The 23150-nt window shown below is 44.5% G+C and overlaps 1 long non-coding RNA gene across 1 annotated transcript; it reads right to left on the bottom strand.

The window, feature by feature from the left end:
• Window positions 1-17328: 17328 nt before the first annotated feature.
• Window positions 17329-18147, bottom strand: LOC309380749. Its single transcript, XR_014173105.1, has 2 exons — window positions 17793-18147; window positions 17329-17629 (listed from the first exon to the last, which is right to left on the bottom strand). It is a non-coding gene; the product is annotated as an uncharacterized lncRNA (long non-coding RNA).
• Window positions 18148-23150: the final 5003 nt, after the last annotated feature.

The raw sequence follows: 23150 nt of genomic DNA on the forward strand, positions 1-23150 counted from the left end.
CAACACACCTTGACTGGTTGACAGCCAATGCAAAGCTGTTAATAAAGTTATGGCTAAGGCAATTAGGGGTTCATGTAAGAATCCATTAGAGGAATCCATGGAAAATTTGATCAAACATAGACTGGAATACAGCAGTCTGCACAAAAACAATAAAGCTGAATATCAAAACCCAGTGGCAGGAACTGGAACTAGCAGTAATGGAACAGAAGGAAGACAAATTCTGGGAACTGATGTCTTGGGGTTTAAATGAAGTGATATAATCACAGGAAGCCTCGGTTCCTGTCTCTTGATTGGGTTAAATATTTCTCCATCATATTTGGTGGTCATTCTGGGCAATCACATGTACCAGCACTGTATAAGTATTTCTCAAACCTACCTGAATGGCAACCAGTCTCCTGTAATGAGATAAAGGCTTTTATTTCCTGCCTGAAATCAAACAAAGCTGCTGGAGAATATACCGGTAAGCTTCCACCTGAGCTCTATTTACCACCATAAACAACACGGGCCAAATGCCCTCTGGATGGAGAATGAGTATTGGAAGGATCTACAAAAGAAGAAGAAGAAGAAGAAGAAGAAGAAGAAGAAGAAGAAGAAGAAGAAGAAGAAGAATAGTAGTAGTAGTAGTAGTAGTAGTAGTTTGGATTTGATATCCCGCCTTTCACTCCCTTTAAGGAGTCTCAAAGCAGCTAACATTCTCCTTTCCCTTCCTGCCCCACAACAAACCATCTGTGAGGTGAGTGGGGCTGAGAGACTTCAGAGAAGTGTGACTGGCCCAAGGTTACCCAGCAGCTGCATGTGGAGGAGGAGTGGAGACGCGAACCCGGTTCCCCAGGTTACGAGACTACTGCTCTTAACCACTACACCACACTGGCTAGAGATCTTCTCAAAGCTGTACGCACAGTATCTTCTTCAAAAATTACATACTGGTTGCAAAATAACAACATTATTCATGAAGAACAAGTAGGATTCAGAGTACTGATCAGAGTACTAAGAACGTATGCTAAGAACATTAAGAACAATCTTCATTTATCTTTCTGCTGTATTCGACTGTATAAACAGACTCTGGGGAAAAAATTCAAATTCCTAATGTTGACTGCAGACTTGTGCTAGTGAAGAACTATACGGCAATGTGGAAATGAAAGTCAGAGTAGGTTTAAATAGTGGGATGACTGATACTTTTAAAATGTCACAAGAAGTGAAGCAAGGTTGCATTCTGGTTCCCACTCTTTTTAATGTTTGTATCAGTGATTTGGTGCCATAGCAAACTATCTCTCTTCTGAGGAATACCCCTCCCCACCCTCTTAATATATATAAGGGACTGGTGACTTCTGTTTCAGTATATCTGAAGAAGTGTGCATGCACACAAAAGTTCATAGCAATAACAAACTTAGTTGGTCTCTAAGGTGCTACTGGAAGGAATATTTTTATTTTGTCCCTCTCTGCAGTAATTAGGAACAGAAAGATTTCAGTCTTGATGTATGCAGGTGATTTAGTGCTCCCTTCTCGTTCACAATTGGGCCTCAAAAATCTCTTGGAAGTGTTCATCACAACAGGGAAGCCTATCTATAAATTACTCTAAAACCAAGATTATGATTTTCAGCAAACCCAATCCTAGGTATAAATGGTGCTTAGATCAGTAAGCTATAGAGCAAACTTACTCGTTTATATACTCGGGGTATACCCTTTAGTGAAACTCTCTCTTGGAAGTATCATACAGAGACAGTGAAAGTCAAAGCACAGAAAGCCACAGGGGCATTGATGAAGCATTGATGAAGTTCTGTTACAATAAGGGAAAGCTGCTGATTGAAACTGCCATCAAGATATTTGGTAGCAAAGTGCTTACTCAAATGTTCTGTGGTGTTGAAATCTGGGGCTCGGATTTGAAATTCATTAAAGTTTTGGAAACTTGGATATCGATCGATCTGCCGTGACACCTGATTACTTTATGATCGTCAATCAGCAGTTTATAACGGGTCCGGCACACTTCTTCAAAGCTGCGCCACTGTTGCTCCCTTCAGGTCACGGCTTAGCAGAGTTGAACACACAGCGGTGTAAAGCAGACTTACTTCCTTCATGCAAGCACACACAGACAGGTCCGTCTATTTACAGCTCTTTATTGAAACATTTCAGCTACAAAGACCGGGGCTTCTTTCAGCCATATCCAAAGGCACGTCTTTGTCTCTCAGATACACAGAGAGAAGTGAAAGTACAGGGAAAAACTCCTCCTTAGCTTCTAAAAGCTTCTGTCTCCTCCCAGCTTACGTCTGACGTCGGAATGTGACGCACACTCAGAACAACTTAACCAGTTAAGTTCTGAACACTCACACCCCCCCTTGCGTTGGATTCCGACTGCACCTGTGGAACATCCTCAGCAAAACTCTGTGAGATCAATGCCTTCCCCAATGCCTTGCGCCCTCTCTTGGCGTCCCTGTTAGGCAACTGTGGAACCACCTCACAACTCTCAGAATCGCACTGTGCGAAACTTACCCACGCACCTGTGGCCTGGTACCTCTCTGGTGGAATACCCTTTGTTGTGCGACTGGACCTCCTAGGCACAAACTCAGGTGTTCCCTCTGACTCACTTTGATCAGCAGGTGTGTCCTCTGTATCATGGGATTCTCCTTCTGACTTAAAGCGTCTTCGAATCCTTTCCATCACACTCACAGGAGAACTAGGCTCACTTTTGGGCACTCTCTTAACAACTTGTGGAGATGCTACATCCTGCTCTTGACCCTGGTCAGTGACTTGGTCGTCATCAGCAGCCTCAGCCTCTCTTCCCTCCTCATCAGAACTGTCTTCTGGATCAGAGAGACAATCTGAGAGAACATCACGCCTGACAGGAGACTTTGACTTTACATCCTCCTCACAGAACTCAGCGTGTTTACTGATCAGCACCTTACTCTGATCACCTGAAGGGTAAGCAAACCGCCATGCACGGGCTTCTGGCTCATACCCACAGAAGATCATTTTCTGGAATTTGGCTCCATCTGGCCCTCGCAAAGCCTCAGGCACAGAGATAACCACAGGAGACCCAAACTTGCGCAGAAAGTGAACCTGGGGTTTGCGGCCATTCAACAGAGAAAACGGAGTGTCACCTACCAGCGAATTGTAGGTCCTATTCCAGGTGAAGCATGCAGCTCTAGCCGCCTCCAGCCAAAACTGTGGAGGTAACCCAGACTCTGTAAGCATCACCTGTGCTGCCTGAACCAGAGCTCCACTCCTCAGCTCTGCCACCCCCCTCTGATTGGGTGAAGTAACTGTGTGACGTATCCCTTTCTCGTGAAAGAACTTCTGCAAAGCAGAACCAGTGTACCTAGCATTTCTGTCACTGATGATCGCTTGCACTCTGGTGGAGAACCTTAGTTCTACTCCCTCAATCCAGCTCTTGATCAGCTGTGCTGCATCCTCCTTGGATCTGAGACCATGAGTCCAGGAATTCTGCGAAAAATCATCCAGAAAAGTCAGCAGATACCTGGCCCCCCCTAGACTCTGTTCCCTGACAGAATTGGACAGATCTATGTGAACCAGCTCAAAAGGTTTGGTGGTAACCCATTCCACCTTTGGGTAACTGCAGCCTCTCACCTTTGCTTGCTTGCAAGTGTCACAATTAATGGCACTTCCACAATTTTTAATCTTACAACCTGCAGCGACCTCAGGTAACACCTGCAAATCCTCTAAAGGATTGTGAATCGTTCTCTGATGCCATGCGCATGCACATGAGACATCATGAGCGGGAACTGTAGTACGCTGGTTGGGAACTGTAGCACGCGACGCTTGTGCTTTCTCAACCTTCCCCTCACCCCCAAGAGACGTTTTAAGAATGAAAAGATCATTCTGTCCCCGTTTCACTTCAACAAGTCGTCTTCCTTCTCTGGAGATTGTGCAGGAATCCCCCTGGAAACAAACCTGAAAACCCTTTTTTAACAAATAAGGCACAGATAACAAACAGTGATGAACCCCTGGAACAATACAAAACTGCACCGCCTCCTGCAAAACAGAAAGAAACAATGTACCACAGTTAGTGACATTTTTCCGCTGTCCATTTGCAAATAAAACAGTTTGTCCTGTGGAAACTGCCGTGCAATTCCACATCTCGACTGCAGGGGTCTCTGGAACCATGTTGCGGTTAGCTGCAGAGTCAATATAAAGGCTGAGCTCGAAATTTTCCACTCGGCCGTCTTCGAACAATGCCATGCTTGCAGAAACTTGATAAGACTCTTCCTGTTTCTTCCCCTGGCCACCTGCACGCTTGCCAGCCTTCCCAGGTCTGTTGCCATGGAAACCCGCCTGGTTCCCATGAGAAGTGTCCTTGCCAACATCCTGCCTCGGCTCTCTGCTCCGGTGGGGGCTACTGCCACGCAGACGTTGAACTCCAGTGGAAAAACACTGCCCGGGGCTCCTGCCAGCTGGCTTGGCCTTCCTCCTTCTGGAACGGCGCCTCCCACCAGCCTGGCCCCCCCTGAAGCTGCTCTCCGCTTCAGCAACAATCGAAAACTCTTTAAACTTGCCTTTGGAACTCTTCGCCCCCCCGATCTGCTCACTAGCGCTCCTAGAGGCCAATCCATCGGGAACAGGGCCTGCCAGTCCAGCCTCTCCAGGACCCAGTCCATCACACAGACGTGTAGAAGCATTACAACAGCTCCCCAACACTGTCCCAGCCCCCTCTGGCCTGGTTCCTGCTGAGCTTTCACACACACTCCTCAGCGCCTGCCAGGCGGCATGGGCCGATTCAACGCCCTCAAGATGAGGCTTCAGCGATTCATCAACGCATGCTCTGAGCATATCCAGCTCAAGTTGCATTCTCTGCTGGCTATCTTCAGCCCACGCAGCCCCACAGCTTGCAACGCCTGTTCCAGCTGCTGGCCAGCTAAGGGGTGATTTTGGCTCCCATTGGCTTGCTTCCCAAAGCCCTTCGACTAAGAACCATCCCCTTATTTGTCTGCTCCATATTGCCCAACTCTTTAGAGTGAGCTTTTCCAGAGGTATATTCTGGCTTTTGGCCATCTTCTCCCGTTCTCCCAAGGTGCCCCAAGCTGTACTTACTCCGTACTCAGTGCTCAGTACCAGCTCCTACGGCTCTCCCTTGCTTGGAGTAACGATTCCAGCTGCTTTTAACTCCAGCTGCTTCTCAGCTTCCAGCCAGCTCTCTGTATCAGCAGCTCTCATTGCCTCTTAGAAGCAGGCAATTAATCATTCTTGCTCTCTGGCATCCAGTCAGCTCCCGTTGGCCTCCGACGGCCCCTCAGCCTCAGAACGCTAACTTCAAAGCATTCCTGAGGCTCACAGCGTCTGCTTTACGAGCGTTGGCTGACCTCCATAACCTCTTGGATATCGATCGATCTGCCGTGACACCTGATTACTTTATGATCGTCAATCAGCAGTTTATAACGGGTCCGGCACACTTCTTCAAAGCTGCGCCACTGTTGCTCCCTTCAGGTCACGGCTTAGCAGAGTTGAACACACAGCGGTGTAAAGCAGACTTACTTCCTTCATGCAAGCACACACAGACAGGTCCGTCTATTTACAGCTCTTTATTGAAACATTTCAGCTACAAAGACCGGGGCTTCTTTCAGCCATATCCAAAGGCACGTCTTTGTCTCTCAGATACACAGAGAGAAGTGAAAGTACAGGGAAAAACTCCTCCTTAGCTTCTAAAAGCTTCTGTCTCCTCCCAGCTTACGTCTGACGTCGGAATGTGACGCACACTCAGAACAACTTAACCAGTTAAGTTCTGAACACTCACATGTCCCCCCTCCCAGAAGCTATACTCTTAACCATCAGAAATATCAGCAGCTCTTCTTCATACAGAATGTGTGTGGCTAACAGGGCAAGAGTGAACTGTGTTCAGTTAAAGTATATTTTAAAAATTGCTACTATGTCTATTGATAATTTTTCTGCACTGTGCTATATAGAATTGGGTGATAACCAACTCTGGAAAGCAGCTTGTCAAGATGGTTTAGACCATTATTATTTCCCAGAACTAAGCTCTACTTTGAGCTTGAATAAGTGTCAGCTAAGGGATTGGCTCTTCTGGACAGAATCCAGAAAGAACCTGCAACTAATCAGAATCACCAAATTTTCACCTTAGTATCCACTATTGAGAACAGAGCATTTTAGAGCTGACCAAACTCTCACCAGTTTCCTTAAGAAATTACTTTATTGAGCTGCATTTCCGACTGATGCCCAATGCAGTCTTGTATGGCAACTACAAGGTCCATACACAGACACTTTGTATTTGTGGTCAACTTCAGGTGGAAGACATCACTCATTATTTGTTAGGCTGTCCCCAAGAGATTGCTTTCTGAAACCTTTGTTCACACAAGCAAGCAAACAAGCAGGTATACCTCGGCAGAAATGGTTTGGCTTCTTTTGAGTGACAATAGCTTCATAACTCACCCAGTGGCCCTCTATGCACTGGCTGCAAAAGAAATGAAAAGAAAAACAGGAAAAAGCTGTTAGATAAATTTGCTATAAATTGTTGTGGTGATTCCGAGGTATAATTTGAAATCAAACCGGATTTGACTTTCTTGGTGTCTCTGGCAACTTATTATCTTACATCATGAATGGTGGCTTATATTATGGATGTATGTTCTGCATTAGTTTATTAATACTATTGCTACAAGATTGTCATGACCTTTGGCTAAAGCAACAAACTTATGAAATGTTGTGAAATAAGAAGTGTTGGCATCCTGAGAAAAAAAGTGCCTCAATGGGACTGGGAGAAGGGGCCGCAAAAGGACTTCCGGGATAGCGCGAACGGGTAATGGCGGATTCCCTCCGAGTTCCGGAGGGAATCGGCTCCGTTGAGGACGGGTCTTGCCGTGCCGGCGACACGGGGACCCTTAAAAACCACAGGCGCTGAAGCCTGCGGACCTGGTGACTCGGTGGGCACCTTAAATGCCCTCCCCGACCCGCGAAGAGCCTTTTTAAAGGCTGCGGAGTGGACTGGGGAGCAGCGCGGTGCTGAGAGTCCACTGCTACCTCAGCGGAGCGAAGCCGCGAGCCATGGCCGGAGAGCGCTGTCTTCCTTCCTGAAATTTGGACTGAAACAAAGAACCCGTGAGTAAAATGAAAATTCGACACTAAAATTTTACCATTGATTGGAGTACGATCGGGGGATGTGTTAAAAGGAAGTCCACACTCCCCCCCCCACAAAAAGATTTAAGCAAGGAGAGGAGCACTAAGGTGGAAAGACTTTTGTGTTTAAAAAGACAACTTGCACGAATTGGACTAAAAAGTTATTGTGCTGGAGAGGAGAGAGGGATTTTAGAAGCTTTTGTGTAATCCCCCCCCCCTTTTATGGACCCGGGAGTGCCCTGTGTGTGAGCCCGAGGAAAAAGGAAAAAAGAGTTTGACAGCTGTCAAAAGAGCTGTCAAACGGGCAGTTAAAGTCTGGAACTGTGATATTTTAAATTTTTTCTGGATTAAAGGTGATACATTGAAATTGAACTGATTGGAAACAAAGTAATTTTGAACAACAAAGTAACGGATTGTTGGAAAAGAACTATTGGACTGGTAATCCCCCTGGAGGGAACAAAAGATATTGCAATGGCTGCAGAAGGAAAATTACTGGCAGAGATAGAAAGGATGTTCTTTCTCGTGGGAATTTTACAAGAGCAGAGCGCGGATATGAACAAACAACTTGTGACCTTGAATCTTAAATTGAGCGACTCTGCTGATGGAAAAAACCCTGCAGCTGAAACAGAAGAGACAGCTTTGGAAACTGGGGGGAAGAAAGAAGAAGAAGGAGAGGAAGTTCAGATGGAGGGTATTAATCAAAAGCCTGCAGCTTCAGGAAACAAAGAAATTAAAGACGATGACCAGTGGATTATAAATCTGCAAAAGGAGAGAAAGACAAAGGAAGAAGCCCCTGGAATATCTGAAATACTGGATTACAAAAGAACAAACAAGAATGATTGGGACTTCTTCTCTAACCATGAGGATGGGAGACTGGCAGATCCTTGGCAGCAATTGCTACTGACTGATTTGGTGGAAGGAAAGAATATGGAGCTGGGGACACAACCTTTTCGAGAATTGAAGGCTAATAAGCAACAAAACCGACGAAGAGGGACTAACTGGGGCCTAAGAGCCTCGGACGTGAGAAATCCGGGCTGAAACTGTCTTTTTAAGATACTGACTTGGGAAGGGACAGGAACCGGGTCAGGGAGGGAGAGGGAGAGTAGAATAGTAAAAATTTATGATTTATGATTTTTCAATTTGGATATGCTTTGTTTAATATGAAAAGGAAGGAATTCGTGGGAGAGAATCTAGGTCGACCTTAGAGAAAGGAGTTAATGTGTAAAAATGGGATAAGTAAAATTGAGCCTAACAAAAAGTGTTAAATATTAAGAACAGACAATAATAATATAATAGAGAGAAGAGGAAACAACTTGCTGAATTAATTATTGAAATAGGGATGTGGGAAGGGGAGATGTGGGGAAGTCAATGAAAGAGGGTAAAGAAAGTAAGAGATGAAATTATATATGTTTTGTTTTGTGTTTGTGTGTATGTCTGTCTATAAAAATGTGAAAATCCAATAAAAATTTTATAAAAAAAGAAAAGAAAAGAAGGGGCCGCAAAAAAGGAGAACATAGTGGAAGATTTGTTCTCCGGATTTTCTCATTCTATTTGAAATTTCACAAAAATGAATGAACCTGGAAGCAGAGCTGAAGAGAGTACCAACTTTGAAAACCCCTCTTGCTACCCTGACATATTTATATTACCTTGCAGGCTGTGCACAGTTGTTATCCAAAGGGTATTATCCCTGTTCTGACTTCCAAGACGGGCACTACTCTTACGCTATTATCAAAGTTAAAATCCTTCTTGCCACTGCACTGTTTCCCTCTTGAGCCAAGAGCTTATACTAGTTATCCCCTCCCCACCTTTTTTTAATGGAAAGACGAAGGAATTCTTATTTTAGTTAAAAAAAACTTTCCTGAGTGCAATAAAAGTAGTCAGAAGCTCTCAGGTTTGTCTCCCAGATGTGTATGTATTGTTTACCAGTAGAAATATTTTCGACTCCTTATCAGCCCAAATCTGAGCAAGGAAATAATCTGTTCTTGACACATCCACAGAGTCCATCACTCCACATGCTTGGAGAGGGCTGCCCATTGTCAAATTTCAGCATCTATCTAATTTAAAACAAAAATGCATGAAAATATGCACTTTTCCAGTTTTTACAATACAAAAATACATGAAAATATGCACTTTTCCAGTTTTTACAATACAAAAATACATGCACAATCTGTATGCTTCTTTGAGAACTGTATTGTAAAATTTGGAAATGTGTGAAAACTGAAGGATAAATGCATTCTGGTCTGCTTATTGGTCCAGGAACTGCAAATTAGATCAGTTCACTGAAAAATGCAGATTGAATAAAATTGCCGAGCATCTTTAGTTTTGCTTCTTGGTAGAAAGCTCCCATCACTGCCAAATCTCAAATCCCAGAAACAAAGTTCCCAACCCATAATAAGAACACTGGGCACTCACCCCATTGATGAGTGGACCAATTATCATTGTATATGCCCACTCTTGTGAAAAGCCAATCCAGATTGAGTAAGACATAAATGAGTTTTTTCTCAAGAACAGGATTAACAGTTCCAGGAGAACAGGTGTGTGATCTAGTGGACAGATTGTTTAAAAACACAAAAACTCCTCCTGGCAGAGCCTAGTTGGGGTAAAAGGTGTGGCACTCAAGCTGCTGTATGAGGCAGCCAGGAACGCACAAAGACACAACACATTGTTTCAAGTGATTACAACCAGCTGCTTCAGCAGCTTTGGACTATCTCAGATTTGGAATTTGGGCTTGTGGGGGGAGGAGAAGGTGGCCTGGTTAAGTTTGTCAAACAGTAGAAAGCAGGCCCAAATGGGCCGTATTAATTAGACTTAGGGAATTTGTGTAGAATTACTTGGGACATGTGCGTGTGCCAAGAGTAGACCTTTGAAATTACTTGAGCTAAATTAGTCTTGTTCATTAAGTTCTATAGATCTACTCTGAGTAGGACCCAGTGGGTTTCTATTTTTTATTTTAAAAGTAATCAACATATTAAATACAAACAGAGGTTCTGCATTGGGGGAACAGGTTCCTTTTTTGCACGCTCATGCCATCAAGCTTTGAGGCTCATAATTCCAAATCATGTCTCCCCCTCCTCAGTTTAAACTATTTAAGTTGTGTCATACTTTGATAGAATGTTAATGACACATTTTCATTCTCAGTAAGCAAATTGGCAAGAGACTTTTCTTTACACTTCTTAAAAATGAAACCAAACCAAACAGCCCACCAGATGATCCAGAGGCCCATGGAAAGATTTTATCAACTAACTCATTCTTAGGCATTTAGCTCTGCCATATTTTCAAACATAGTCAAACGTATTTTCAGACATATTTAGGTGGATAAAAGGCTGTGCATAAAGTCTACAGACCACAACTCCATCACTGCCTGAATATAAAATATGGGGGTCAAATGGGGGGGGGGCTAGACTTTGGATCAGAGGTCCAGCACGAGCTGCACCACCGCTCCAGACAGACGCCGTCAATCAGGTAGAAAGCATTACCCATGAGAAGGGCAGCGAGTGTGTTATTGAAATGCAGAACAAACAAGAGCTCGTGAACTCAGACCTTGCAATGTCCAACCTCAGATCATAGTTCCCCAGAATGCTGAAATTCTCCTGCTGTTGTTTAGCTACACATTCTCATCCTATAAAATCATGAAGAATATTAAGTTCATTTTGCTATTTCACATTCTCGTCATTTATTTGAAACATTTCTTTTATATTCCTCAATAGCTAAACTGCACAGAGAGAAAATGAGTGGGTGAGAATGAAAGTCCTACTATAAACCAAACTCAGATTAAAGGCGTGAATGAGAGCAGGACCTCATTTGGGATTGGGCTTTGTTTATGTCTTTCAAGGAAATTTATGGATGAGATGAAGCAGTTGTTTATATTGATTGTAAAATGAAATGCTTCTTTCCTTTCAGGCATTGCTAGTAGCAACAAACCGCAGAGGCATTGGTTGAAGTCTACATGGCATTTCTCCGCATTGTTTGTGAACTGAGCTGTATATGTGGAGTACACATAACCTTAAAAGGAAGAGGACGGCAGTGGAAAGTGGCTCAGTAAGGGTTTGGGAGACATATCTTAAGTGGGAGCATGGAAGCAAATGTTAGAACTAGCATTTGCAAGGCAAAGCTTCTGGCTGCAAAGGGGTATTTAGAAGCTATTGTCGCTTTCCATGCAACTTTGAAAACTGAACTAGACAGTTAATTAGGAAACCAATGAGATATCAAATACAGTGGTACCTCAGGTTACATATGCTTCAGGTTACAGACTCTGCTAACCCAGAAATAGTGCTTCAGGTTAAGACCTTTGCTTCAGGATGAGAACAGAAATCGTGCTCCGGCGGTGCAGCGGCAGCAGGAGGCCCCATTAGCTAAAGTGGTGCTTCAGGTTAAGAACAGTTTCAGGTTAAGAACAGACCTCTGGAACGAATTAAGTACTTCACCTGAGGTACCATTATTAAAAACATGTAATGAGCTGCAACAGTGATGGAAAAAGTAAATAAATATAGCATTAACCAGCTGTTCAGACTCCGTTTTTGTTAAGTGTGTTCCTAATGGCCAAAGATGATTAAATATTAATAAGTGGCTATCTTGTTAGACATAAAATGAGGTCTACAGAGCTGTAGTTTTATGGAGTGTCGTTTAGAAATTGAAGTCCCAAGTATAGCTTGGCAAATGCATTTCAGCTGCTCCTAAAGACAAAGCCCAGGGAAGTAGTGGCGTAGCATGGGTTGTCAGCACCCGGGGCAAGGCAAGTAATTTGCGCCCCCTAACCCGTGGATTTGTGCCCCTTAACCCTAACCCCCGGATGTTGCGTCTGGTGCGGCTGGTCCCCCCTGCACCCCCCACACCACGCCACCCCAGGGAAGGAACAAGAAACCTGCCACTTATTGGTAATGGGATTGAACAGTGGAGTGGAAGTTATAAAATTTCTCTGCTTCTCTAACCAAGGGACCAGTATTGCCAGAAATCAAGAATTTAGCATTCCAGCACCCATTAGAATCTCAGCTGTTCAAATAGATTTCTAGGCCTTATACTTCTGGAGACTGACTGTTGAGAAATATAAGCTGAGGGATCTGAAGCTACAGGGATAAGCTTGCCCTGGAGGGGAAATGAGAGTTTGTTTCACTTTTCACAGATTCCTGTCCCCACAGCTGGTCATACCATTAGGCAGAGTGAGGCAACTGCCTCAGGCAGCAGATGCAGGAAAGTCGTGGTGCTCCTCAGCTCTTGCTCCTGAGCTCCCTGACTATACCCTTTGGTTGGAGGTGTGTGTGCCAGGCACCTTGCCCTCCACCGCTATCCACCTACCTACTGATCTCTTTCGGGGGCAAGGCTGTGTCCCATTGCTAGTCCTGAAGTAGGATTCACTACTATAGGTGGATTGGATGCATGTGTGTGCCATTTTGTCCTTTGCCTCAGGCAGCAAAATATCTTGGGCGGCCCTTATTATATGTTCTGCCCTCTTCCTAACAGTCTGGGAGCAGCTTCTATGTGATGCAGCTTCACACTGCAAGGGTTCCCATATGAATAATGCAACAACATGGGGTAATCATGGAAGTCTTTTCCAGGAAGAACTGGTTAGCACTCCTGGTGGAATGTGAGAAAGACCACAAATATCCCAACCCAAAGGGTTGTGTTAGTCATACATATAGCTCTGTGGTACATGAAACAATGTCCTAAATGACGGTGAGAACACATGGAAGTGGCCATTTCTGCCATCTCTCTTGATTTGTATCTCAAATCAAATTGCTCTTGATTGACACATCTCACGGAATAATAATTGACATTTGCAAAATGTGTTGATTTTGCATAATATTTTTTTCTGGGAAGGTGGTAGAACAAGACATTCCATTTTTACAAAATGCTAGGTTCTTAAAAATCTGAATTAATGGTCCTGCTTATAAGACAAGCAAATGTACACATTCTGAACCAGTTAAGGGTTGATGTGCACCAGATTAGTGACATTTAGCTTGTGTATCAATATGGGCCAGGAACTTGGATGCTCTACCTGGAGTTAATAAACCATGTTATATCCCTACTTAGCTATGAAGCTCATTGGGTGGGCTTGGGCAATTTGCTCTCTCTTAGCCTATGAGAGGATGTTTGTGAAAGCTGGGTTTTTGCGGAGCTGCCATGACACTCAGCAACAGTTTGCTAGGTGCTGTGGAGTGCTTCTGCCAGGAAGAGACTCAGAACCTTCTTTCGGCCAGTTCAGCACATAAGCACACATTTGCTTGGCTTCCCCTCTACCTCTGGCCACTTCTGTGCTGGATAACCACTTTGTGTGATGCCAATACAGTGCATCTTGTGAAGGTGACTGTACCTTATTTGAGGACATTGGCTGTGTTGCTTTGATCCACTGTGTGCTAGATTTGTTTGGAACATTGGCACACAATGGATAAAACTGCAGTCATAAAACCACTTTTTTAAATGAAAGTGTCTCTAAAACAGTATCCTCCAAGCAGTGCTATATAACCCAGTGGTAGAGCATCTGCTTTGCATCCAGAAAGTTCTAGGTTCGATCCCTGGCAACTCCAGGTACAGCTGGGAGAGACTCCTGCCTGAAATCCACAGCTGTATCACGGTACGTTATATGTACTGCACAAGGTGATAACATGAGGTTCTTCAGCCATCGTTTTGCATAGCTTGGCATCTTCTGTGCACCCTGGGAGTGGTGGCAGCAAGCAAATAATTGGTGAGGAGAAGCAGAGTTACTAGAGACATCTCATGGGTTGCAATCTGTGTTCCCATGTTAGTTTTTACATCTGGTGTGCTTCTGCTGTTTTGAATAGAACCATGTGGCTACATTCCTGGCAACCTTAGCTGTGATTATATCTAATTATTTTCAAATGTTTTAAAAACAATTTTGTATTGTTCTGCTGTCTTTTTCCTTATTAGCCTACCATGGAAGCAAACGAATTTTCAAGACACCTTGTGTATTAAAAGCCAAGGTAATGGCAATTGGTAACCATAAAACAAGGCAACATTTTAAGCATAGTAATAGATATTAGCTCCATGAGATCAGAAAGGATCAAAAGTGAGCATATTCTTACACTAAAGATTTGAAGATATCCCTGTTATTTGCCCTCACTTTTCCCCCCTTGGGATACAGTTGTTAAAAATATCTGTCCAGATTCAGAGACAGCTTCTGAAACAGCCTCACAATACAAATCATTTCACAAATTAACAGATTCACTGCAACTCCCCACCCCTCACTAAAAACCAGAAGCTGAATCAGGTTTGAGATGTTTCTCATGAGGAGATGAGGATCTTCAACTGGGTGTCAAGGGAAAAAGAAGGTTAACAATAGTTCAGAGACACTCGGCCAGGGTGAAATTCGTGATTGATTTTGCTCCATATTCTCACTGTCACTTAAGGGTTATGACACACCATCAGCATAGTGTCAACAATGGAAGAAATCATCTCCAGCCATTCAGTCACGGCTTTGTTGTGATAGCAGCATCACCAAAACAGAGCTTAGCAAATAAATGTCCATGACCCACAAAGCGTTATATTATTCCCCTCTGCTAAAAAAAGGAAGAACTTAGCTTTGAAAAGGCACTGGAGAAGAAACCAGCCCACAGTCAGTATTCTTGTTTTCTTATATAAAACAGCCCATAGTTTCTAACAGAGAGCAACGTATGTAGGGAGGGACGTAGTGTTGTGTTTGTCCCACATGTATTCAGTGAGAGGACTGGGATCTTTTGTGTGGAGTCAGTATGTGCATTCACTAAAAATATGTGTATACTCTTTACCCTTATGTATAAGAAAGAAGTTCACACACCAGTGAAATACAGAAAGTTTGGTTTATTTCACGGAAATAAATGAGACAGAATATACTGATGCTGTGTCAGACATCAAGGTTACACATTTGTGGGCAGGAAATCAAACAGTGCATACACACCTTAATTATAAGAGAGAGTCCCTAACTTCCCAAACCTGAAGAGTAAACATGAAAATCTGTCACAGTACCCACACTAAAAAGAGAAGAAAATAAGGAAAGTTAGAGGTATACCTGTTTTAAAAGCAAGTGGAGCACAAAGGGAACTGTGCCACCCATGAGAATTAAGCACTCCTGTTCAGAATCCTATGCCAACAAAGCAATGGCATCTCTCACCTGTTTCTTGGTCCATGGCCCAGCAAAGTCCAGGTGTGATCCTTGAGATCACAAAGGGGGCTTGTTAGAGGTGTGAGCTACCTGGCTGTTGAACGTCTGGGGTTTGAACACAATTTTGAGCCAACTAAACTCTATGGAGATGGGAGGAGGGCTTCCTGAGTGGCTAAGGTGGCATCTGAAGCCTTTGAAGCATTGTTTATTTCCTACAAGTTTACCATTTTGCTTACTAAGATAAGTTTGAAGCTGAGGGAACTTGACCTTAGTTTGGAGTAACCAAATGGTTCTTCATCATCATCAATTTCTTGTACCCCACACATCTGACTGGGTTGTGCCAGCCACTCTGGGCCGATTCCAACAAAAATACAGGGAGGGAAAACCACCAACATTAAATATTAAAGACTTCCCAAAACAGGGCTGCCTTCAGATGTTTACAAAAAATTTCTAGTTGCTTAATTGTTTGACATCTGCCAAGAGGGCATTCCACTGAGTGGGTGCAACTACTGAAAAAGCTTTCTGCCTCTTTCCCTGTTATTTTATTTCTCACAGCGAGGGAACTGCCAGAAGGCCCTCAGAGCTGGACCTCAGTATTCAGGCCGAGTGGTAGGGTGAAGATGCTCCTTCAGGTATACAGGGCAGAGGTTGTTTAGGGGTTTAAAGGTCAGCACCAACACTGAATTGTGTTCAGAATGTACTGGGAGCCAATTCAGAGCTTTTAGGACCAGCGGTACGTGGTTATGCCACTCCCAGTCACCAGTCTGGCAGCCGCATTCTGGATTAACTGTAGTTTCCTAGTAGCCCCACAGAATGCCTGGCGTGCTTTGGTCCATGGGGTCACGAAGAGTCAGACACAACTAAATGACTAAACAACAAAAGTAGCCCCACATAGAGCACATTGCAGTAATCCAAGTGGGAAATGACCAGAGCATGTACCACTCTGGTCAAGAAGGTAGGGTCTCAGCCAGTGTACAAATGGTCCAAATGGGCCTGCACCTCCCTGGAGAGCTGTGAGTCTATAATGACCTCCAGTCTATGCACCTGGTAACATGTAGCACAGTTACCCCATTCAGGCTGAGGGAATCCCCACACCTTCCTGTCCCCCAGGGATTCTGTCTTGTTCGGATTCAACCTTGATCCATTAACCACCCTCCAACCACTTCCAGACACTCACACAGGACATTCACTGCCATCACTGGTTCCAATTTAAATGAGAGGTAGAGGTGAGTGCCATTCGCATACTGATGAACACTCAGCCCAAACCCCCTGATGACAGGGGCGGATCTACTATGAAACTGATGAAGCTTCACCGTCAGGGCCCCTAATCCTGGAGGGCCCCCAGAAGTGATTTTAGTCCACATGGCTTCACAATCTTTGGTCTAGTGTACCCAATTTGCATTGCACAACTCCAATTGATTATTTTTGAAGTTGTATATAGCTCAACAATTCACAAGTTTGAGAGTCAGTAGCACAACATTTGAGAGTCAGTGGAATATCACGGTAACTTGAAAACTATGACTTTGACATGTGAAATATTCCAGTGCAGCAATTTTAATCAAAATCTGAGATGTGGTAGTTTGTTTGTTTGTTTTTTAAAGCGATCTGCCCCATACAACCCCATAGAAGACAATAACAGTGGTTACCCAGACCTCATTGCTGGTTGCGAAGGGGCCCCCAGATCTGTTCAAGCTTCAGGGTCTCAAAAACGTAGGTCCGCCACTGCCTGAGGATCTCTCCCAGCACCTGCACATAGATGTTAAAAGGCATGTGGGAGAGGGCAGAGCCCTGAGGCTCCCTACAAGTGATTGCCCAGGGGTCTGAACATCCATCCCCCAACACCACTTTCTGGACACGGCCCAGGAGGAAGGAGCTGTACAGCAGTGCCCCCAGCTCCAAACTCCTGTAGACGGTCCAGAAGGATGCCATGGTCAATGGTATCAAAAGCCGCTGAGAGATCCAGCAGAACCAGGAAACAATTTTCACCTCTGTCCCTAGCCCGCCAGAGATCATCGAACAGTGTGACCAAGGCAGTTTTGGTCCTATGATGGGGCCTGAATCCTGATTGGAAGGGGTCCAAATGGTCCACATCCTCCAGGTATGCTTGGATTTGTTCAGCAACCACCCACACAATCACTTACATTTCCCGGATAATAAAGTTACTTTTGAAAGAAGATTTAATTGTGAAGTCTGAGCATAACATAGCTTAAGAGACTGCCTTCTCCCTATCCCTTATGTTATCATACACACAGTAATGGTCATATTGTTCTGCAGGAAACCTTTCTCCACATCAGAAGCCCACTCCAAAGTAAGTCTAAGCAGCATATGATAGAGTTATGACAGGCACCCTCTAGCTGCACTTTCCAGAAACAACCGAAGATATTTCTTTTTTTAACAAGCACTTCCAGCTGCATGAAAAGTTTGTGGTGGTGTTGATGATGATGGTAATTTCACAAGTCTCTGTTAGGATAACAATAAAAAGTAGTGTCAGAATAGTTGCAAACTTTTGCTTGGTACCTTCATAATTATTCACCCCCTCCTACCCAACCAGGCTCTCACAATCACATTCAAACCATCCTTTCCCTTCGTTCCTTCCCTCCCACCCTCCATTCCATCTAATTACCTGGCTGCAGACATCAGTGGGAGTTCTCTCCTGGCTTCGATGTCCAGCACACATCTGTGTAACTGCCAGGCACAAGCAGACCTGAGAAATAAAGTTTTCCAAAGAGCCAGTGCAGCCAAGGACTAAGGGACCTCTCACTGCTCCCATGGCTGTTGGAGCTGGCAGCTAAATGGAGGTTGGATGGAAGACTCAACTAAGGGCTTACCTGCACTTGGAGGAAGGGTCGCACTAATGACATAATCAGGGGCATGACGGGGTCCAGTTTGGCTGTTAATTGGTGTCAGAATAAACGGATATTGTGACACGTTTGGGGAAAACAGTTCCGTTTTCTAAAATTGCCTAAGTCATTGAAGCTAGATCATCTAGAAAGAAAAAGAAGAAAGAAGAAGAGTTTGGATTTGATATCCCACTTTATCACTCCCGAAGGAGTCTCAAAGCAGCTAACATTCTCCTTTCCCTTCCTCCCCCACAACAAACACTCTGTGAGGTGAGTGAGGCTTAGAGATGTCAAAGAAGTGTGACTAACCCAAGGTCACCCAGCAGCTGCAAGTGGAGGAGTGAAGACACGAACCCGGTTCCCCAGATTATGAGACTACCGCTCTTAACCACTACACCACACTGGCTCTCCACATTATTTCCATTCAGTGAACCAATGCCCAGAGTTAGTCCTCTAGATTTTTGCCTGTACCTGTCTAGGTGTGTTTTAGGGGCTGTCCCATAACATTTATGTTTAGGATTTTTACAACATGGACAAGTGTAATGCTGCATTTGAGTAATGATGTTCTTTAGTTGGACAATTATTCAGTTCTTCAGAGAGAAAGTATATCAATCAGTAGAGCAGTGTTTCCCAACCGGTGTTCCGCGGCACACTAGTGTGCCGCGAGACGTTGCCTGGTGTGCCGTGGGAGGGAGGCGGGCGAGTCGGGCGGCGAGAGGCGGGGCGGCGGCGGCATCTCCTGCTGGATGCAAATCCAAACATGGCGGGCGCCTCCCTCGCTCCTTTGTAGGCGGACCATCGAGAGAGAAAGAAAAGGAGGCGAAAGAGCGAGAGAAGGCGCCTGCGCGGAAAGAGGAGCGAGCAGTGCGCCTGCGCGCCGCGGCGCCCGAGTGCAGTGAAATTCCGTGAAGAGGGGAGGGGGGGCTGGAAAAGAGAGAAAGGAAAGATTTTTCATTTTTTTTAAAAAAAAAAAAGGAAGAGGGAAAGAAGATAAAAAGCGGCAGAAGCTGAGGGGAAGGTTTCCGTGAGGGAGAGAGAGAGAGAAACGCGGGGCTGGCGGGACCCCTCCTCTTCCGCCCCGCGTCGCCCGCCACCGCCTCAGAATCTCCTCAGGAGCGGCGGCGGCTGCTCCCCCTTGCCCCCTTCCCCCCCCAGCCCCCTCCCAACCCCCGGACGAGGGACGCGAGGCGGCGCCGCTGAGAGGACGGGAAGGCCCCCGGCGGCGGGGTTGGCTCGAGCAAGGAGGGGCGAGCGCTAGCCGGCTGGCTCTAGCCCGGCAAGAGGAGGAGGAGGAGGAGGAGCACGCCGTCGCTTCCACAGCGGCCGCCCCACACTCCCCTCCCCGGGCACCGGCGGGGAGAATGACGGAGCTCCAGTCCGCGCTGCTACTGCGGAGACAGCTGGCAGGTCGGTCCGTCCGTCGGTCGGGGCAAAACACACCACAGCGCAGGCAGAGGCAGGCAGGCCTGTCTCTCCCTGCCCCCCCTCGGACCTGGCAGGCCTGGGGTTTGCACCCCAAACATTCATGTCCACCCCAGCTACACAAGCCACACCTTGCTCTCAGTTCGATCTGTCAAATAACTCACCTATCATTCACATAAAGAACCTAGTCTATCCTCAAACGTCAGAATGTACCTCCTCTCTAGCTTCCCCCACTTCATCTAGGCACTTTGAGCCCTTACTTAACCCACCCCAGCCTGCTTACTCTTCCTTCATTTGCTATAAAAACTAAATACAGAGAGAGACTGAGAGCTGTTGACGAAGAGCTACGTGTGTGTCTTTCTTCGATTCCAGCCAGAATATCAGCTTTGTGTTCAGCCAAACAGGCCCAGGTTGCGCACTGAATAAAGTATTTTATAATTTTTCATATTTCTGTTTACTTACTATTTCATAATAAAGTAATTATAAAATACTTTCTTTGTGTTTATTTGATTCCTATTGAAGAGAGTTACTTTATATATAGTCAATATAGGCAGAGAGTTAATTTTTTAAACATTTTCTAATGGTGGTGTGCCTCGAGATTTTTTTCATGAAACAAGTGTGCCTTTGCCCAAAAAAGGTTGGGAAACACTGCAGTAGAGAACTAGAACTGCCTTGCTCCATCTCACTTTTGCTTAACAATGCCTAGGGAAGTCGATGGATTACAAAGGAGATGGTTGGGTCCCTCTTTTGTCGTTCTTCTTTTCTTGTCTATATGAGTCTTTCCCCCTTGCTGGTAGTCAGTGAACCTAAGGATCAAAATGTGCTTGCTTTTTGGTGTTCCTCAGATTATCAACAAAAGCTATCAAAGCAAAGCATAAGATCTCAGGCTCCCAGAGACTTCTGAAGGTGAAAAACAGCATCTAAAATGAAAATAATGTCCTTGAAGATTTATTTTAATCAAACATTTTCAGCTCTGACTGGGAGGTTTAGAGGCTGATCCTGCCGATTGCCTAGTGCTCTTATCTCTTAGAGAATGAGAATCTGTCAGAGCTCAGGGACTTCTAGAATTGAGTCCTTCACCCTCCATTGATTTATACACATATACATACATGCATGTACACACACATGCACACACACAGTTTTCAGATACATTGGAAACAGGCTAAATTTGTCCACAGCTTTTATTCACCTTTTTGTATAGCATTGTCGTCTACTTTATTTAAGATTATCGGTTTGTAAAGCAGTTTAGGAGAACACTTCCTTCGTAATGAACTCCAGCAAATGAATCAATGAAATTGCTAATATCATAATGCTGTTTTACAAATATATGGTGCAATTGCATTTGGAATTCTGTCTGGTCTGGCCACTGGATCTAACAAAAGGATATTTTAGTGCTGCAAACTGTGTAGAAAAGCACAGCCAAAATGATCAGAATGCTGGAACAACTCTCATGTGAGGAAAGGTTACACCTTGAGCTTTTCAGCTTAGGAAAAAGATAAGGAAGGAAAGACAAAGATACATAAAATTATTCACAGTGTGAAGAAAGATGATGGAGAGAGTTTTTTCTCCCTCTCTCATCATACTACAGTAGAACCTCAGGTCATCCAATGAAGCTGAACGGTGGGAATTTTGAGACAAACAAAAGTAAGGACTTGTCCACAAAGCGCATGGAATTTGTTGCCACATGATGTAATGATAACCACCAACGTGAATAGTTTTAAAAGGGAATTACACAAATTTATGAAGAATGGCTACTACTTATGATGGCTCTATAGTACCTCCAGCATCAGAGACTGGTTTCTAAAGAACATGGGTGGGAGAGTGGGATTGTGCTCATATGCTGCTTGTGGGGTTCCAAGAGGCTAGCTACTGCGGCAACAGGGTGCTGGATTACATTTAGACAGGCCTCTGGACTGATCCAGCAGGTCTCTTCTTGGGTTCTTATGACTCCCTTGTTTCAAAGCAGAAACTAAGTGTCAGCTTTGCAGATATGAAGCTGCAAGAGAGAAAAATGGAGGAAAACTCAGGTTGAATCCAGATGTCCAACCACCTTCTTATATTTAGGGTCTGTGTATGACTGGGGTACCAAGTTGCATGGGTGGCCCAACTGCACAGACACATGGCTCACATGGCAGAATTCTTCTGCAGACAGCAATGCACAGCAATAGTGGTGGAGGGACTTAAAGCGTGGTTCCACTCCACTGTCAACGTGGATATGTCCTACATGTGAATAATGAGTGGAAAAGACCGATATTAAAGCAGATATGAACTCCACACATAAAGAGGGACTACTGCTCAAGGTTTGCATGCAGAAAATTCTGGGTTCAATCCCTAGCATCAACAGCTTAAAAAAATTGTAGGGCTAAAAAGAAACCTTGTTTCAGGCTCTAGAATACTTCTGCCAGTTGTGGTAGGCAATAGTGGACTAAATGGACAAATGATTTAACTACATATAAGATAACTATATTGATTCAGTTCTGTTATTTGGCTAGGAGCACTAGAATTCAGAGAAAAATCTGTCTCCTAGTTCAAATTCTGATTTGTACTGATTGCAGATCACTTCATTCAGTATTATCGCTTCATTCAATACTATCAAAATTCTCAAAATAACTGACAAATCGAAACAACCCATTTCAGTATGAAATTTCTTCAGAATCATTGTTTTTATCTAGCCAGCCCTAGTCCGAGAACATGCAGCCTCCTGGTGTACAAAGAAAGTGTCAGGGGACTGCCATCGGAAGAGGGGAGGGAGGCAGGGGAATACAGAGGGCCTCCAACACTTCTGAGGAACTGGCCAGGAGGCACAGACGCCACTTCCATCCCCCAACCTGCGCAGAGGGGTGAAACACAAGGAGGGGAGGAGGAGATTTGGGGTGTCTAAGTTCTTATGTTGGGGGAGAAGCGGGAAGGGGCCACTCCCAGATTCTGTCAGTGACTAAGACGGACAGGAACTTTGGAGATCTGCCCTGTAAATAGTTTGCACAATAAAACCTCCGGGGCCATGGTGCAAAGCTCCCCCCGTTTCCCAGAGTTGTCAACCTTTTTTTCGGGAGGACGGTGCTGCCAGCGGGGCTAGAGGGGGCGGGCAGCATCCAGCCTCCAGAACTTGGTGCCCTGACGCCCTGTACCACTAGCCTCTAAAAGTAAGACACTCCTGTATAAGATAATATTTTAAACTGAACTAAAAAGTGTTTGCTGTTTCAGGCGAGCAGAGGAGAGGTAACATAATGTATAACTTCCAGGCCTAGTGCCAGTACCTGGCACCTTCATAATAATAATAATAATAATAATAATAATAATAATAATAATAATTTATTATTTGTACCCCGCCCATCTGGCTGGGTTTCCCAAGCCACTCTGGACGGCTTCCATAGAAACAGGAAGTTCTCTGATATAACAACTGTCAATCTGAGCCTTTAAAATATGCTAACTACCAAGATATGTATATAGAGGTTCTGGCTTACATTCTTCTGAAGTAGTGGGTGCATAACTGAATTTGTCTTCATAATTTAAATTCATTTAAAATACACTCCATGAAGAGATGGTTTCTTCCCCCTCCCATGCTCAGTAACAGATTTTCATATTTGTTAAAGAAGAAAATACAATAATAATGCCTGGGATCATAAGAGGTTCCATCCCTTTTATGTTATACTAAAAAGGCGGTGATATTGCCCCAATGTTGTTGGTCTGTTTGACAGCAGAACTATTCTGGGTACAGC

This window comes from Podarcis melisellensis (assembly GCF_964234715.1).
Source record: "Podarcis melisellensis genome assembly, chromosome: 11".
Classification (NCBI taxonomy): domain Eukaryota; kingdom Metazoa; phylum Chordata; class Lepidosauria; order Squamata; family Lacertidae; genus Podarcis; species Podarcis melisellensis.